At 42.4% G+C, this 18,292-nt stretch overlaps 2 long non-coding RNA genes and 1 pseudogene across 3 annotated transcripts in view; 1 reads left to right on the top strand and 2 right to left on the bottom strand.

Moving 5' to 3' along the window:
- The window catches only part of LOC135970300 (uncharacterized), an 80,183-nt gene that overhangs the window by 11,529 nt on the left and 50,362 nt on the right, over window positions 1-18,292 (bottom strand). The window lies entirely within an intron of this gene.
- Window positions 1-18,292, top strand: part of LOC123573063 (uncharacterized) — a 75,639-nt gene that overhangs the window by 24,028 nt on the left and 33,319 nt on the right. The gene's annotated exons all lie outside the window — the stretch shown is intronic.
- Window positions 11,626-13,539, bottom strand: LOC123573062 (large ribosomal subunit protein eL43-like; annotated as a pseudogene).

Here is an 18,292-nt window from a genome sequence, read left to right as displayed (position 1 = left end):
AGGAGTGGTGAGAGAGGGCATCCCTGTCTTGTGCCAGTTTTCAAAGGGAATGCTCCCAGTTTTTGCCCATTCAGTATGGTATTGGCTGTAGGTTTGTCATAAATAGCACTCACTATTTTGAGATATGTTCCATCAATACCGAATTTATTGAGAGTTTTTAGCATGAAGGGCTGTTGAATTTTGTCAAAGGCCTTTTGTGCATTTATTGAGATAATCATTTGGTTTTCGTCTTTGGTTCTGTTTATATGCTGGATTACATTTATTGATTTGTATATGTTGAACCAGCCTTTCATCCCAGGGATGAAGCAGACTTGATCATGGTGGATACACTTTTTGATGGATTTGGGGATTTGGTCTGCCAGTATTTCACTGAGGATTTTTGTATCGATGTTCATCAGGGATATTGGTCTAAAATTCTCTTTTTTTGTTGTGTCTCTGTCAGGTTTTGGTATCAGGATGATGTTGGCCTCATAAAATGAGTTAGGGAGGATTCCCTCTTTTTCTATTGATTGGAGTAGTTTCAGAAGTAATGGTACCAGCACCTCTGGTATCTCTGGTAGAATTCGGCTGTGAATCCATCTGGTCCTGGACTTTTTTTGGTTGGTAGGCTATTATTGCCTCAATTTCAGAACCTGCTATTGGTCTATTCAGGGATTCAGCTTCTTCCTGGTTTCATCTTGGGAGAGTGTATGTGTTCAGGAAATTATCCATTTCTTCTAGGTTTTCTAGTTTATTTGTGTAGAGGTGTTTATAGTATTCTCTGATGGTAGTTTGTATTTCTGTGGGGTCAGTGGTGATATCCCCTTTATCATTTTTTATTGTGTCTATTTGATTCTTCTCTCTTTTCTTATTAGTCTTGCTAGTGGTCTATCAATTTTGTTGATCTTTTCAAAAAACCAGCTCCTGGATTCATTGATTTTTTGAAGGGTTTTTTGTGTCTCTATCTCCTTCAGTTCTGCTCTGATCTTAGTTATTTCTTGCCTTCTGCTAGCTTTTGAATTTGTTTGCTCTTGCTTCTCTAGTTATTTTAATTGGGATGTTAGGGTGTCAATTTTAGATCTTTCCTGCTTTCTCTTGTGGGCATTTAGTGCTATAAATTTCCCTCTACACACTGCTTTAAATGTGTCCCAGAGATTCTGGTATGTTGTATCTTTGTTCTTATTGGTTTCAAAGAACATCTTTATTTCTGCCTTCATTTCGTTATGTACCCAGTAGTCATTCAGGAGCAGGTTGTTCAGTTTCCATGTAGTTGAGCAGTGTTGATTGAGTTTCTTAGTCCTGAGTTCTAGTTTGATTGCACTGTGGTCTGAGAGACAGTTTGTTATAATTTCTGTTCTTGTACATTTGCCGAGGAGCACTTTACTTCCAACTATGTGGTCAATTTTGGAATAAGTGCGATGTGGTGCTGAGAAGAATGTATATTCTATTGATTTGGGGTGGAGAGTTCTATAGATGTCTATTAGGTCCACTTGGTGCAGAGTTTAGTTCAATTCCTGGATATCCTTGTTAACTTTCTGTCTCGTTGATCTGTCTAATGTTGACAGTGGGGTAGTAAAGTCTCCACTATTATTGTGTGGGCGTCTAAGCCCCTTTGTAAGTCTCTAAGGACTTGCTTTATGAATCTGGGTGCTCCTGTATTGGGTGCATATATATTTAGGATAGTTAGCTCTTCTTGTTGAATTGATCCCTTTACCATTATGTAATGGACTTCTTTGCCTCTTTTGATCTTTGTTGGTTTGAAGTCTGTTTTATCAGAGACTAGGATTGCAACCCCTGCCTTTTTTTGCTTTCCATTTGCTTGGTAGAGCATCCTCCATCCCTTTATTTTGAGCCTGTGTGTGTCTCTGCACGTGAGATGGGTCTCCTGAATACAGCACACCAATGGGTCTTGACTCTTTATTCAATTTGCCAGTCTGTGTCTTTTAATTGAAGCATTTAGCCCATCTACATTTAAGGTTAATATTGTTATGTGTGAATTTGATCCTGTCGTTATGATGTTAGCTGGCTATTTTGCTCTTTAGCTGATACAGTTTCTTCCTAGCATCGACGGTCTTTACATTTTGGCATGTTTTTGCAGTGGCTGGTACCGGTTGTTCCTTTCCATGTTTAGTGCTTCCTTCAGGAGCTCTTGTAGGGCAGGCCTGGTGGTGACAAAATCTCTCAGCATTTGTTTGTCCGTAAAGGATTTTATTTCTCCTTCACTTATGAAACTTACTTTGGCTGGATATGAAATTCTGGGTTGAAAATTCTTTTCTTTAAGTATGTTGAATATTGGTCCCCATTCTTTTCTGGCTTATAGAGTTTCTGCTGAGAGATCCACTGTTAGTCTGATGGGCTTCCCTTTATAGGTAACCTGACCTTTATCTCTGGCTGCCTTTAACATTTTTTCCTTCATTTCAACTTTGGTGAATCTGACAATTACGTGTCTTGGAGTTGTTCTTCTCGAGGAGTATCTTTGTGGCCTTCTCTATATTTCCTGAATTTGAATGTTGGCCTGCCTCGCTAGGTTGGGAAGTTCTCCTGGATAATATCCTGAAGAGTGTTTTCCAACTTGGTTCCATTCTCCCCATCACTTTCAGGTACACCAATCAGACGTAGATTTGGTCTTTTCACATAGTCCCATATTTCTTGGAGGCTTTGTTCATTTCTTTTTACTCTTTTTTCTCTAAACTTCTCTTCTTGCTTCATTTCATTCATTTGATCTTCAATCACTGATACCCTTTCTTCCAGTTGATGGAATCAGTTACTGCAGCTTGTGCATTTGTCATGTAGATCTCGTGCCACAGTTTTCAGCTCTATCAGGTCATTTAAGGACTTCTCTATGCTGGTTATTCTAGTTAGCCATTCGTCTAATCTTTTTTCAAGGTTTTTAGCTTCTTTGTGATGGGTTTGAACTTCCTCCTTTAGCTCGGAGAAGTTTGATCATCTGAAACCTTCTTCTCTCAACTCGTCAAAGTCATTCTCCTTCAGCTTTGTTCTGTTGCTGGCAAGGAGCTGCGTTTCTTTGGAGGGGGAGAGGCGCTCTGATTTTTAGAATTTTCAGCTTTTCTGCTCTGTGTTTTCCCCATCTTTGTGGTTTTACCTACGTTTGGTCTTTGATGATGGTGACATACAGATGGGGTTTTGGTGTGGATGTCCTTTCTGTTTGTTAGTTTTCCTTCCAACAGTCAGGACCCTTAGCTGCAGGTCTGTTGGAGTTTTTGCTGGAGGTCCACTCCAGCCCCTGTTTGCCTGGGTATCAGCAGTGGAGGCTGCAGAAGAGTGAATATTGCTGAACAGCAAATGTTGCCGCCTGATTGTTTCTCTGGAAGCTTTGTCTCAGAGGGGTACCTGGCCATGTGAGGTGTCAGTCTGCCCCTACTGGGGTGTGCCTCTCAGTTAGCCTACTCGGGGGCAAGGGACCCACTTGAGGAGGCAGTCTGTCCATTCTCAGATCTCAAACTCCATGCTGGGAGAACCACTACTCTCTTCAAAGCTGTCAGACAGGGACATTTAAATCTGCAGAGATTTCTACTGCCTTTTGTTTGGCTATGCCCTGTCCCCAGAGGTGGAGTCTACAGAGGCAGGCAGGCCTCCTTGAGCTGCGGTGGTCTCCCTCCAGTTCGAGCTTTCCAGCCATTTTGTTTACCTACTCAAGTCTCAGCAATGGTGGACGCCCCTTCCCCAGCCTCGCTGTTGCCTTGCAGCTAGATCTCAGACTGCTGTGCTAGCAATGAGGGAGGCCCCGAGGGTGTGGGACCCTCCGAGCCAGGTGAAGGATATAATCTCGTGGTGTGCCATTTGCTAAGATCCTTGGAAAAGTGCCGTATTAGGGTGGGAGTGACCTGATTTTCCAGGTGCTGTGTGTCACAGTTTCCCTTGGCTAGGGAAGGGAATTCCCTTACCCCTTGTGCTTCCCAGGTGAGGTGATGCCTTGCTCTGCTTCAGCTCTCGCTCGGTAGGCTGCACCCACTGTCCTGCCCCCACTGTCCGCCATGCCCCAGTGAGATGAACCTGGTACCTCAGTTGGAAATGCAGAAATTACCCGTCTTCTGTGTCACTCACACTGGGAGCTGTAGCCTGGAGCTGTTCCTATTCGGCCATCTTGGAACCAAGATCTGTTTGATTTTTAAGTATTAAACCAACCTTGCATTCTTGGAGAAAACCTGCTTTATCATGATGTATCATTTTGTTCAGAATTATTGTGTCTTGTTGATGACATATAGTGATCTTTAATTTTCTTTTCATTTAATGCTTTTGTCAGATTTTGGTATCAGGGTTTTACTGGCCTACTAAAAGAAGATGTGGCCTACTAAAAGAAGAATATTTCTCCTCCCTCTATTTTCTAAAGGATTTTGTCTAAAGCTGGTATTATTACTTTGTTAAATGTTGGATAGAATTCTCCAGTGAATGAATTATTTTTTTCCTTTCTGTTCTTTAAAGATGTTATTCCATTTTATTCTGGCCTGTACTGTTATTAATAATTTTTTTTGATATGGAATCTCACTCTGTCACCCAGGCTGGAGTCCAGTGGCACCATCTCGGTTCACTGCAACCTCTACCTCCCAGGTTCAATTCTTATGCCTCAGTCTCCCAAGTAGCTGGGATTATAGGCACATGCCACCACATCCAGCTAATTTTTGTATTTTTAGTAGAGACAGGGTTTCACCATTTGGGCCAGGTTGGTCTTAAACTCTCGACCTCAGGTAATCCACCTGTCTTGGCCTCCCAAAATGCTGGGATTACAGGCATTAGCCACCATGCCCAGCATGGCCTCTGCGATTATTAGAAGGCGTTATATGTATTGTTCTTCCACTGTATAAAATGTGTTGTTTGCATCTGACTAGTCAACCCACTGATGCTGTGAATTTCTGCTGTCCTTAAGCTGTGCACAGATCAGGAAGTGAATGAAAGCAAAAAGCTCCTGCAAATGAGTGAGTCTTACCACAGCAGATCCCTGTCTAATTTCTCAAAGCTTCGGGTTCTTTTTCAGAGCTTTCTCATAGTTGTTTTTATAAATAATGTTTCCCAGATGTCATAATTATTGTTTGGGAGGGTTAGTCCAACCAAAGTACTCTGTCACTATTGTATATTATTTTTAAATATATTCAAAATTTGGAAATTATTTATTGAGAAGCTCAAAATTACCCAAATGCTCAACTCTGAAACCCAACTATACATAAGAGAAAGTAAAGCATAATTTGGGCCTTAATACACAAAGTATATAGAACCTATTTAAATAATCAAAAGGTGTTTCCCCTTGATGAATGCTGCTGACAATTCTATTCCTATTGGCAAGGTGATGTAGGACAAAGCAGTCTGGAGCAGGTGGCATGTGCCATGTATTAAGTTGGTGCAAAAGTAATTGCGGTTTTGCCATTACTTTTAATGGCACCAACCTAATAACTCTTAAGCGATGAGCAGTGAGTACCCCACATGTAATTTCTTGGCAAAACTAGCCTACCAGCAGACTGATAGCCTTAATTATGAGACAATACCAATGGGAAAGATTTGTATGGAAGGTGGACAGTAGAATGATACATAAGACAATGCTCTGTACTGTCCAGAAACAGAGCAACTGCAGGCAGTGTAGGATGAAAAGTGCTTTTAAGGATGTTCGATTTCTTTTCTTTTTTTTTTTTTTTTTTGAGACAGAGTCTTGCTCTGTCACCCAGGCTGGAGTGCAGTGGCGGGATCTTGGCTCACTGCAAGCTCTGTCTCCCAAGTTGACGCCCTTCTCCTGCTTCAGCCTCCCGAGTAACTGGGCCTACAGGTGCCTGCCACCACACCCAGCTAATTTTTGTATTTTTAGTAGAGACGGGGTTTCACTGTGTTAGCCATGATGGTCTCGATCTCCTGATCTTGTGATCCGCCCACCTCAGCCTCTCAAAGTGCTGGGATTACAGGCATGAGCCACTGTGCCCAGCTAAGGAGGTTCAGTTTCAAGCATGAAATTGGTTGTTACATTGAACAAGAGTGTGAACGAAGGAGGATGAATGATAGAAAAAGGGAAGAGAAAGTATATGCCAATGACTTTCATATCCAAATTTCCTCAAGTAACTTCTATTGTTATTCCCCTTTATGAATTAAGGTTGAGGTTTAGAGAGGTCACTGGCTTAAGTGACTCCAGTCTGTTGCACATACCACTAGGGCAATGGTTGTAAATTTTTAGAAGTTCAATGTCAAATTGCCAGATCCTTGGCCTTTGATGGATGACAAAGTTGTCCTTAAAGGCATTCAAGAGACACCAGAGGAAGTGCCATTGTTAAAAAATCTCTGGCTCTGCGCTACCCACACCCACAATCTATTACTCAATCAATCCTCTAGTCAGTTAATTAGAGTTTTAAGTGGGTTAAAAAGCTACTATCAAAAAATAAAATCCATTCCTGGGAGGCTTATATATCGGTCATGTACATCATTGTATTAATGATTTTACTTACATGGGTTTCCTCTTAATAGCTATCTGAGAAAGAAATGTGTCATCGTTGGGAGGGTGTGGGGAAGAAGAGAAGCAATGTGGAGCCAGGGCCACTTGGCAGAGGACTCTGGGGAAAGCAGGGTGGAGCTTTCGGTACCAGAGAGTATCATGGTTTCTTGCGGGGCAGAAACAAGGAAGATGTCAATTGCCAAGAAGAGGTTAAAGACTGTTTTTCCACTTTTGACTTTTCTAAGGTCATTGTTGGTGGCAACTCTCACTACTATGACCACTGCTGAAGATCTTGTATGTGATGCTGCCCTGGGGAACGAGTTCTTTCTTGAAGCTAGCCTTGCTGGCTTGACTCATGTCAAGAATAGGCATTGTACCTAAAGACAGATGGACCACAGGCTTAGCTGAGGGTTCCCCTGCTACTCTATGGTTTCAAACACATGTGGCCCACCTCAGCAGGCACCAGATAGCTGACCGTAAATAAAGAGAACCGCTGAGAGGTGGGGTGCAGTCTCTGGCACACAGGTGCTAGGGAACTAGGTTTTGATTTTAAACACTCTGTGAAATGTGTAGCCAATGTGTTCCCTTCTTTGCCTTGGTGCCCAGGAAGCTCAGAACCAAATTTAGAAGCTCAAGGATTACTGGCAGATATTTCTGTGAACTAACTTCACTGTTGTCTTTGTCTTACTATTCCACTTTTATCTTCCCCTTGCCCTATCTCTTTGCCTGTTTCAGTTTGATATATTGTGTGCATTTGTATAAAGCCAACTCAAATCCTTTTGGGAGTAAGTTGGGGGAAATAAATAAGGAAGACCTTCTTAAATGGTCTTTTAACAGCCTGAGTATGCATCTCTATCTGATAAGAAGTACTGAAGCTGTTTTGGTAGCCTTTGTCAAATCAGTTGTGGAGTAAACCATGAACTTGCTTTTTTTTTTTTTTTTTTTTTTCTTTTAGAGACGGAGTCTTGCTCTCTTGCCCAGGTTGGAGTGCAATGGCATGATCTTGACTCACTGCAACCCCTACCTCCCAGATTCAAGCAACTCTCGTACCTCAGCCTCCCAAGCTGGGATTACAGGCACCTGCCACCACACCCGGCTAATTTTTATATTTTTAGAAGAGACAGGGTTTCATCATGTCGGCCAGGCTGGTCTCCAACTCCTGGCCTCAGGTGATCCGCCCGCCTTGGCCTCCCAAAGTGCTGGGATTACAGGCATGAGCCTCCTCGCCTGGCCTACGAGCTTGCTTTTAAGTAGGAAAACAATGTTGACCCAGGGATGTCCTGCCTGCCCCAAAGCCGAGTCTCCTTTGTTTTCTTTGGATTCTTTCCTGTCCAGACCAAATTGCTCTACTAGCCTTTTTATTCTGATTTAATTGTTCAACTAGCTTCTAACTTTGTTAAAGCTAAAATTAGAGAAAATGAGTAATATTGCAGAAAAATCATACTTTGGTTTGCCAAAATAATGAAAGTTTTGTCCTGAAACATGGTTAAAATAAAAAGTAGGCTCACTTGGTTAGGCTACAGAATTCCTATCCCTAACAGCTTAAACAATTTGCACAGACAACTTCCATGAATGGTTTGAGCACAAATCTTTTTTTTTTTTTTTTTTTTTTTTTTGAGATGGAGTCTCGCTCGTCGTCCAGGCTGGAGTGCAGTGGCATGATCTTCGCTCACTGCAAGCTCTGCCTACCGGGTTCACGCCATTCTCCTGCCTCAGGCCTCCCGAGCAGCTGGGACTACAGGCTCCTGCCACCATGCCTGGCTAATTTTTTGTATTTTTAGCAGAGACAGGGTTTCACCGTGTTAGCCAAGATAGTCTCGATCTCCTGACCTCGTGATCCGCCCGTCTCGTTTCCCAAAGTGCTGGGATTACAAGCCTGAGCCACCGCGCCTGGCTGAGTACAAATCTCTTAATAATATCCTTACAAAAATTATTTTTTGTGACTTGCCATCAATCAACAAACATTTACTGAGTGTTATCTCTGCTCAAGCACTCAGGGGATTACAAAGATAAGTAACCCTGGCCAGGTGTGGTGGCTCATGCCTGTAATCTCAGTGCTTTGGGAGGCCAAGGCGAGCAGATCACTTGAGGCTAGGAGTTTGAGACCAGCCTGGCCAATGTGGCAAAACCCCGTCTCTACTAAAAATACAAAAATTAGCTGGGTGTGGTGGCAGGTGCCTGGAATCCCAGCTACTCGGGAGAGTGAGGCAGGGGAATTGTTTGAACCTGGAAGGCAGAGGTTACAGTGAGCTGAGATGGCACCATTGCACTCCAGCCTGGGCGACAGAGCAAGACTCTGTCTCAAAAAAAAAAAAAAAAAAAAGGTAAGTAACCCCAGTTCTTGTGCTCCAAGGGCCTACACTGTGAGGATTGGAAGGTGGATTGAAAGATAAGTAAATGCATATATTGCAAGACAAAATGAGAGGGATACCCGGAAGGCAGATGAACTCCTGTGAATGCAGAACAGGAGAGGGTCTCGTTTGGGGGCTGAGAGTGGTGCAGTCTTCTTGGGAGAAGCAGTGTTTGCCAAGGTTGTTATTTTCAAATGGAGAACAGTGAGACAGAACCAATGCAGCTGTAGAGACCCAATATAGAGGTCCTTGAATTCAGGACAGAGGCACTGGTTCTCGACTTTGCAGTAAGGGGAAGCCACTGCAGGATTAGCTGCTGGAGAGTGGTGTGTTTAATCTGACAGCAATGGCATTTTTATTTAATTTTATTTAGACACCACGTGGTTTCAGATTAGGATTTGAACTAATCATTAAACTCTTTTTTAAAAAAGAAATGAAATGGAAGCCACGCATGGAGGTTCATACCTGTAATCTCAGCACGTTGGGAGGCTGAAGCGGGGGGATGGCTTGAGCCTAGGTGTTCAAGACCAGCCTAAGCAACACAGAGAGACCTCATCTGCAAAAAATGTTTAAAATGAGCTAGGCATGGTGGCACATGCCTATAGTCTCAGCTATTCAAAAGGCTGAGCTGGGAGGATGGCTTGAACCCAGAGGTTGAGGCTGCAGTGGCAGCTACAGTGAGCTACAATCATGCCACTGCACTCCAGCCTGGGCAAAAGAGCAAGACCTTGTCTCAAAAAACAAAACAAAACAAAACAAACAAAACAAAACAAAAAAACCCAAAGGAAAAAAAGAAAAGAAAAGAAAGAATGAAAATAAAAATAAGAAATCAAATGAAAAGTCTAAGTACCAACTTATATTCCTGCAAACTGAAAATGAGCCAGTCTATTCTTGGGCCATCACGGCCTTGTTTTGATTCTACAAGGTACATAAATAACTTGAATTATGGAGAGAAGTAACCAGAAGTCAAATAGCACGTTTGGGAGGGCAGTTCCCTTTAGCGGAGCAATGTGACATTTTCACCTCCCTGCTTTCATTTGGACCGCCTGGGTCCACCTCCAAGAAGCGTGCTGACATTTTAATAGTATTGTTACACAACAAGCTTCCTTTTATTTTACTGAATTTTCCCTCAGACTTGCAGCTTTTCTGACACTACCAAATTCCCTGACAGAAATAGCCCTTAAATTAAGTTGCCTCCTTGACTTCTTCAGAGTTTAAAGTTAAGGAAACAATATGTTTCTAGTTCTCTTTCAAGTTCTTATGCTCAAGTCAGAACTTTTGCTCTGGTTATGTTACTGATGCTGCATTTTATGTCTCAAAATGCCTGCCATGGCTTTCCTACAAAGTCAGAAAGAATAATTTCAATGACACATTTCCTTGGCAGACATTTTATTAGTAGAGGTAAAAATAACAGAGGGTGCTGGGGATGATGCTCACACCTGTAATCCCAGCATTTTGGGAGGCCAAGACAGGCGGATCACTTGAGGTCAGGAGTTCGAAACCAGCCTGGCCAACAAGTGAAACCCCATCTCTACTAAAAATATAAAAATTAGCTGGGCATGATGGCAGGCACCTGTAATCCCAGCTACTTGGGAGGCTGAGAGAGGAGAATTGCTTGAACCTGGGAGGCAGAGGTTGCAGTGAGCTGAGATCATGCTACTGCACTCACTCCAGCCTAGGCAACACAGTGAGAGACCTGGGAAAGAAAGAAAAGAGAATAGAAGAGAAGAGAAAACACAGGGGTAGAGGGGAGGTAAGAGATAGGAAATAAGGCCAGTGTATTAGTCCATTTTGCATTGCTATAAAGGAATACCTGAGGCTGGGTAATTTATAAAGAAAAGAGGTTTATTTGGTTCATGGCTCTGCAGGCTGTACAAGCATGCTGCCAGCATCTGCTCAGCTTCTGGTGAGGCCTCAGGGAGCTTTTACTCCTGGCAGAGGGTGAAGGGGAAGCAGATGCGTCACATGGTGAGAGAAGAAGCAAGAGAGAGAAGGGTGAGGTCCCAGACTCTTTTTTTTTTTTGAGACAGAGTTGCTCTGGCACCCACGATAGAGTGCAGTGGTGGCCCGATCTCAGCTCACTGAAACCTCTGCCTCCAGGGTTCAAATGATTCTCCTGCCTCAGCCTCTCAAGTAGCTGGGATTACAGGCATGCACCACCACGCCCAACTAATTTTTGTATTTTTAGTAGAGATGGGGTTTCACCATGTTGACCAGGCTGGTCTCAAACTCCTGACCTCAGATGATCTGCCCACCTCAGCCTCCCAAAGTGCTGAGATTGTTTTAACAATCAGATCTCCCATAAACTTGTTACCGTGGGGAGGGCATCAAGCCATTCATGAGGGATCCACCCCCATGACCCAAACACCTCTCACTAGGACCACCTTCCACAGTGGGGATCACATTTCAACATGAGATTTGGACAGGAAAAATATATCATATCAGCCAGGAAGTTTGGTACAAACAAATGATTAAATATGATCTAAAATACTCTGGTATGATAATATATGTAGCTAAGAGTCTTGGGGTCAAGGACAGGCAAGGCAAGGACTCATTTAAGGAGACAGGAAGCAGATGGATCTGTCTTTAGGTAGGGAAGTGAATATGAAAGACTGGCAAAAAGAGGCAGGAGTTCCTCCTCCCACAGGCTCTTTTGGTACCAGGCCCAATCCTGCTGGGCTACCCCCGTTGGAAGAAGCAGGGAACCATTAGGCTTCTGGCTCCCTACCCCAGGGTTCCCTAAAACCCCAAGATCAGCAGATAGGCCTGGGACAATTCCAGGTGCACTGACCCAGAGCCCATGTCCTGAAAATGGAACATCTCCACCTCTTCCTACTGAGGCCTGAAACTCCTTTAAGCAGTTGATGATAAAAGACACATTCCAGTTAAAGATAAAAGTCAAAAGATTGGCTAGGTAGCACTTTGTGTAAATAAGTTGGTTACTTTATCCTTTCATAGAGCCAAAGGCTACATGGCTGGCGGGGGACTGGAGGCTCCCTCCTTCAAGAGAGGAAGGAGGGTTTGGAAAGTGGAGAGTCTGTGACAGAAGAGGGAACTGGGAGGCACAGCTTTGGGGAGTTGCTGTGTTCACCTTCAGTGGACCGAAGGCAGAAGAAGCTGTGCCCTGGGGCATCGTGGCCCAAGGAAGGCAATGTTGGGTCACATGATCCCTTAAAAATAATCACATAAGTTAACCTATTTGTTATAGGCCAGTAATGTTCGAGATGGAGCCTCTACCGGTCTTCCAATCCCATTCTTCTGATAGCTGACTTTACTTTGGGGTTGTAGGTCCAGGCACCACTGCTACCATTTTCATGCTGGAGCCACAGTGCCACATCACTCCTTCATCTTGGTTTTGCCACAGAAGGAGCAAAATGTTACTTGCTGGCTAATTTCAATTTTCTTCATTTTTCTGAGAAAGGCACCATACTGGGTCCCATATTTACCAATGACTTCTACCTTCTTGATGTATTTAGCCATACCTCTGCCATCCACCTGTTATGGTTTGGCTGTGTCCCCACCCAAATCTCATCTTGAATTGTAACTCCCACAATTCCCACATGTTGTGGGAGGAACGCAGTGGGAGGTGATTTAATTATGGGGGCAGGCCTTTACTATGCTGTTCTTGCAATAGTGAATGAGTCTCATGAGATCTGATGGTTTTTAAAACAGGCATTCCTCTGTACAAGCTCTCTTTGCCTGCTGCCATCCATGTAAAATGTGACTTGCTCCTCCTTGCCTTCTACCATGATTGTGAGGCCTCCCCAGCCATGTAGAACTGTGAATCTGATTAAATTGTAAATTGCCCAGTCTTGGATATGTCTTTGTCCGCAACATGAAAACAGATTAATACACCACCTCGGAGCCCAGTAAGGAAACCACCTCTTTTATTTTAATGTCTGCTAATTACTGTATAAATGAACCTCATCACCAGAAGATTTGTTAATTGAAGTAACATAAAATTTGCTGTTTCTCTGCATCAACTAATGGGCAAAATAACAAGCTAGCATCATAATGACAGGATCAAATTCACACATAACAATATTAACCTTAAATGTAAATGGACTAAATGCTTCAATTACAAGACACAGACTGGCAAATTGGATAAAGAGTCAAGACCCATCAGTGTGCTGTATTCAGGAGACCCACCTCACGTGCAGACACACATAGGCTCAAAATAAAGGGATGGAGGAATACTTACCAAGGAAATGGAAGCAAAAAAAAGCAGGAGTTGCAATCCTAGTCTCTGATAAAACAGACTTTAAACCAACAAAGATCAAAAGAGGCAAAGAAGGGCATTACATAGTGGTAAAGGGATCAATGCAACAAGAAAAGCTAACTATCCTAAATATATGTGCACCCAATACAGGAGCACCCAGATTCATAATGCAAGTTCTTAGAGACCTACAAAGAGACTTAGACTCCCACACAATAATAGTCGGAGACTTTAACACCCCACTGTCAGTATTAGACAGATCAATGAGATAGAAAATTAACAAGGATACCCAGGACTTGAACTCAGCTCTGGACCAAGCGAACCTAAAAGACATCTACAGAACTCTCCACCCCAAATCAACAGAATATACACTCTGCTCAGCACCTCATCACAATTATTCTAAAATTGACTACATAATTGGAAGTTATGCACTCCTCAGCAAATGCAAAAGAATGGAAATCATAACAAATAGTCTCTCACACCACAGTGCAATCAAATCAGAACTCAGGATTAAGAAACTCACTCAAAACCACACAACTACATGGAAACTGAACAACCTGCTCCTGAATGACTACTGGGTACATAACAAAATGAAGGCAGAAATAAAGATGTTATTTGAAACCAATAGAACAAAGACACAACGTACCAGAATCTCTGGGACACATTTAAAGCAGTGTGTAGAGGGAAATTTATAGCACTAAATGCCCACAAGAGAAAGCAGGAAAGATCTAAAATTGACACCCTAACATCACAATGAAAAGAACTAGAGAAGCAAGAGCAAACACATTCAAAAGCTAGCAGAAGGCAAGAAATAACTAAGATGAGAGCAGAACTGAAAGAGATAGAGACATGATAAACCGTTCAAAAAATCAATGAATCCAGAAGCTGGTTTGTTGAAAAGATCAACAAAATAGATAGACCACTAGACAGACTAATAAAGAAGAGAGAAGAATCAAGTGGATGCAATAAAAAATGATAAAGGGAATATCAACACTGATCCCACAGAAATGAAACTACCATCACAGAAAACTATAAACAACTCTATGCAAATAAACTAGAAAATCTAGAAGAAATGGATAAATTCCTGGACACATACACCCTCCCAAGACTAAACCAGGAAGAAGCTAAATCCCTGAATCGACCAATAACAAGTTCTGAAATTGAGGCAGTAATTAATAGCCTACCAACCAAAAAAAAAAAAAAAAAAGCCCAGGACCAGATGGATTCACAGCCAAATTCTACCAGAGGTACAAAGAGGAGCTGTTTGGTACCATTCCTTCTGAAACTATTCCAAACAACAGAAAAAGAGGGAATTCTCCCTAACTCGTTTTATGAGGCCAGCATCATCCTGAAACCAAAACCTGGCAGAGACACAGCAAAAAGAAAATTTCGGGCCAATATCCCTGATGAACATCGATGTGAAAATCCTCAGTAAAATACTGGCAAACCCAATCCAGCAGCACATCAAAAAGCTTGTCCACCATGATCAAGTCTGCTTCATCCCTGGGATGCAAGGCTGGTTCAACATATGTAAATCAATAAATGTAATCTATCACATAAACAGAACCAATGACAAAAACCACATTATTATCTTAATAGATGCAAAAAAAGGTCTTTGACAAAATTCAACAGCTCTTCATGCTAAAAACTCTCAATAAACTAGGTGTTGACGGAACATATCTCAAAATAATAAGAGTTATTTATGACCAACCCACAGCCAATATCATACTGAATGGGCAAAAACTGGAAGCATTCCCTTTGAAAACTGGCACAAGACAAGGATGCCCTCTCTCACCACTCCTTTTCAACATAGTTTTGGAAGTTCTGGCCAGGGCAATCAGGCAGGAGAAAGAAATAAAGGGTATTCAATTAGGAAAAGAGGAAGTCAAATTGTCCCTGTTTGCAGATGACATGATTGTATATTTAGAAAACCCCATCATCTCAGTCCAAAATCTCCTTAAGCTGATGAGCAACTTCAGCAAAGTCTCAGGATACAAAATCAGTGCACAAGAATCACAAGCACTCCTATACACCAATAATAGACAAACAGAGAGCCAAATCATGAATGAACTCCCATTCACAATTGCTACAAAGAGAATAAAATACCTAGGAATCCAACTTACAAGGGATGTGAAGGTCCTCTTCAAGGAGAACTACAAACCACTGCTCAAGGAAATAAGACAGGGCACAAATAAATGGAAAAGCATTCCATGCTTATGGATATGAAGAATCAATATCATGAAAATGGCCATACTGACCAAAGTAATTTATAGATTCAATGCTATCCCCATCAAGCTACCACTGAATTTCTTCACAAAATTGGAAAAAACTATTTTAAACTTCATATGGAACCAAAAAGGAGCCCAAATAGCTAAGACAATCCTAAGCAAAAAGAACGAAGCTGGAGGCATCATGCCACCTGAGTTCAAACTATACTACAAGGCTACAGTAAGAAAAACAGCATGGTACTGATATCAAAACAGATATATAGACCAATGGAACAGAACAGAGACCTCAGAAATAACACCACACATCTACAACCATCTGATCTTTGACAAACCTGACAAAAACAAGCACTAGGGAAAGGATTCCCTATTTAATAAATGGTATTGAGAAAACTGGCTAGCCGTATGCAGAAAACTGAAACTGGACCCCTTCCTTACACCTTATACAAAAATTAACTCAAGATGGATTAAGGACTTAAATGTAAGACCTAAAACCATAAAAATCCTAGAAGAAAACCTAGGCATACCATTCAGGACATAGGCATGGGCAAAGACTTCATTTCTAAAATACTAAAAGCAATGGCAGCAAAAGCCATAATTGACAGATGGGATCTAATTAAACTAAAGACCTTTTGCACAGTGAACAGGCAACCTACAGAATGGGAGGAAATTTTTGCAATCTATCCATCTGACAAAGGGCTAATATCCAGAATCTACAAAGAATTTAAATAAATTTACAAGAAAAAAACAATCAACCCCATCAAAAAGTGGGTGAAGGATATGAACAGACACTTCTCAAAAGAAGACATTTATGCAGCCAACAAACATATGAAAAATAGCTCATCATCACTGGTCATTAGAGAAATGCAAATCAATACCACAATGAGATACCATCTCATGCCAGTTAGAGTGGCAATTATTAGAAAGTCAGGAAACAACAGATGCTGGAGAGGATGTGGAGAAATAGGAACACTCTTACACTGTTGATAGGAGTGTAAATTAGTCCAACCATTGTGGAAGACAGTGTGGCAATTCCTCAAGGATCTAGAACTAGAAATACCATTTGACCCAGCCATCCCATTACTGGTATATACCCAAAGGATTATAAAACATTCTGCTATAAAGACACATGCACATGTATGTTTATTGTGGCACTATTTACAATAGCAAAGATTTGGAACCAACCCAAATGCCCATCAATGATAGACTGGATGAGGAAAATGTGGCACATATACACCATGGAATACTATGCAGCCATGAAAAAGGATAAGTTCATGTTCTTTGCAGGGACTTGGATGAAGCTGGAAACCATCATTCTCAGCAAACTAACACAAGAACAGAAAACCAAACACTGCATGTTCTCACTCTTAAGTGGGAGCTGAACAAGAAGAACACATGGACACAGGGAGAGGAACATCACATACTGTGGGGATGGGGGTCTAGGGGAGGGATAGCATTAGGATAAATACCTAATGCAGGTGACAGGTTCATGGGTACAGCAAACCACCATGGCACGTGCATACCTATGTAACAAAACTGCACGTCCTGCACATGTATCCCAGAACTTAAAGTATAATAAAAAACATTTTAGGTATCATTTAAAAATTTGCTGTTTTTAAAATGACTTATTGAGATAATCAGAGAGTGGTATTTCAACCATGGAAACATTAATAGACTCAGAAAAAGCAAAACCTTGGCACACTCCAGTGCAGGGAGCTGCATAGGGGCAGGGTCTAGGTCAAAATAAGGATTGCTAGGACACAATCCCACAGACCCTGCTTTGCTAGCCGGAAAAAACACTTTCCTCTATGCACCAGCTTTCCTGCCTCAAAACAGGAGCTACTGCTTTACAGAAAATGTCAGATTGACTCTCACGGCATTCATCCCTGTGAGGGGCATATTATTCTCTCATTGGGCAGCAGTTAAGGCCTGCACTTGAAGCCACAGCATTGGCAAGTCCAAAGCTAGGGTTGAAGGGAGGCTTGGGTGTGGAGCCTGCACTCCTGAGCACAGTGTGCATGGCCTCCAGGGGCTCCGCTGCTCACCCAGGGCCTGGGAGGCAGCCACACAGCCACCTCCATAATGCACAGGGCACCTATCCACAGCCCGGGCACTCTGCAAGTATTTCCAAAAGTGCCCTTAGTTCACTGGAGATGAATCAGGATGAAGAAAGGGGCTTTCTGCCCTGCCTTTCCTCCCATCCAAGGGCAGCTCAGATTGATAAAGGCTGTAAGAAGAAAATCCTCTCTAGCTGGGCGTGGTGGCTCACACCTGTGGTCCCAGTGACTTGGGAGGCTGAGGAAGGAGAATCACTTGAACCCAGGAAATGGAGGTTGCAGTGAGCTGAGATCGTGCCACTGCACCTCAGCCTGGGCAACAGAGTGAGACTCTTAATTAATTAATTAATTAAAATAAAATAAAGAGAAAATCCTTGACCTGGAGCTTTACTAAGACGCTCTAGCATGATGATTTTCCTCCTTTCTAGAGGTGTGGAAATCACCTCCTAGATCCTGTCTTATTCTTCTTTATAATGTGTCTGAATCGAACGACTGCCTATAATTGTCAGAACAAAATCTTAAGGCAAGTCATACAGCTTGCTGCTGATCCTAGCGGTCATTTGTAGTCTCTATCTTGGTCCCTGTGCCATTTTCTTGGGAACAGTGCCACTCAAACAGTGGTAGAAAGGCCGACATCAATCATCATGGGCACCTGGGAGTTTGTAACAGATGCAGATCCTCAGGTCTCACCCGAGACTTACTGAATCAGAGACTGGGGAGTCAGGCCTGGTCGGGTTCAGCAAGCATTCCAGGTGATTCTGATGCAGCTAGAAGCTGGGAAGCACTGTTTCAGGAGACTATAAATGACAAATTAACTCGTGTTCTACTTAAACCCTCATACTGATAGACTCAGATCCTATGTGAGTTTTGGACTCCTAGATGGATAAACCTAAGTGTCCTGTCAGCTGCTAGACCTGCGCCCTCTCCCAGTCTCACCTCTGCCCTGGAATTTTCCCTTGTCAACACTCTGCTGTCCTATGTTCCTTAGAGCGGCAATTTATGAGACCAATTTATTAAAGCGTTGTCCCTCCATCCCC

The sequence above is a fragment of the Macaca fascicularis genome, chromosome 4 (assembly GCF_037993035.2).
Source record: "Macaca fascicularis isolate 582-1 chromosome 4, T2T-MFA8v1.1".
Lineage (NCBI taxonomy): Eukaryota > Metazoa > Chordata > Mammalia > Primates > Cercopithecidae > Macaca > Macaca fascicularis.
This window is presented reverse-complemented; position numbering and strand designations above follow the sequence as displayed.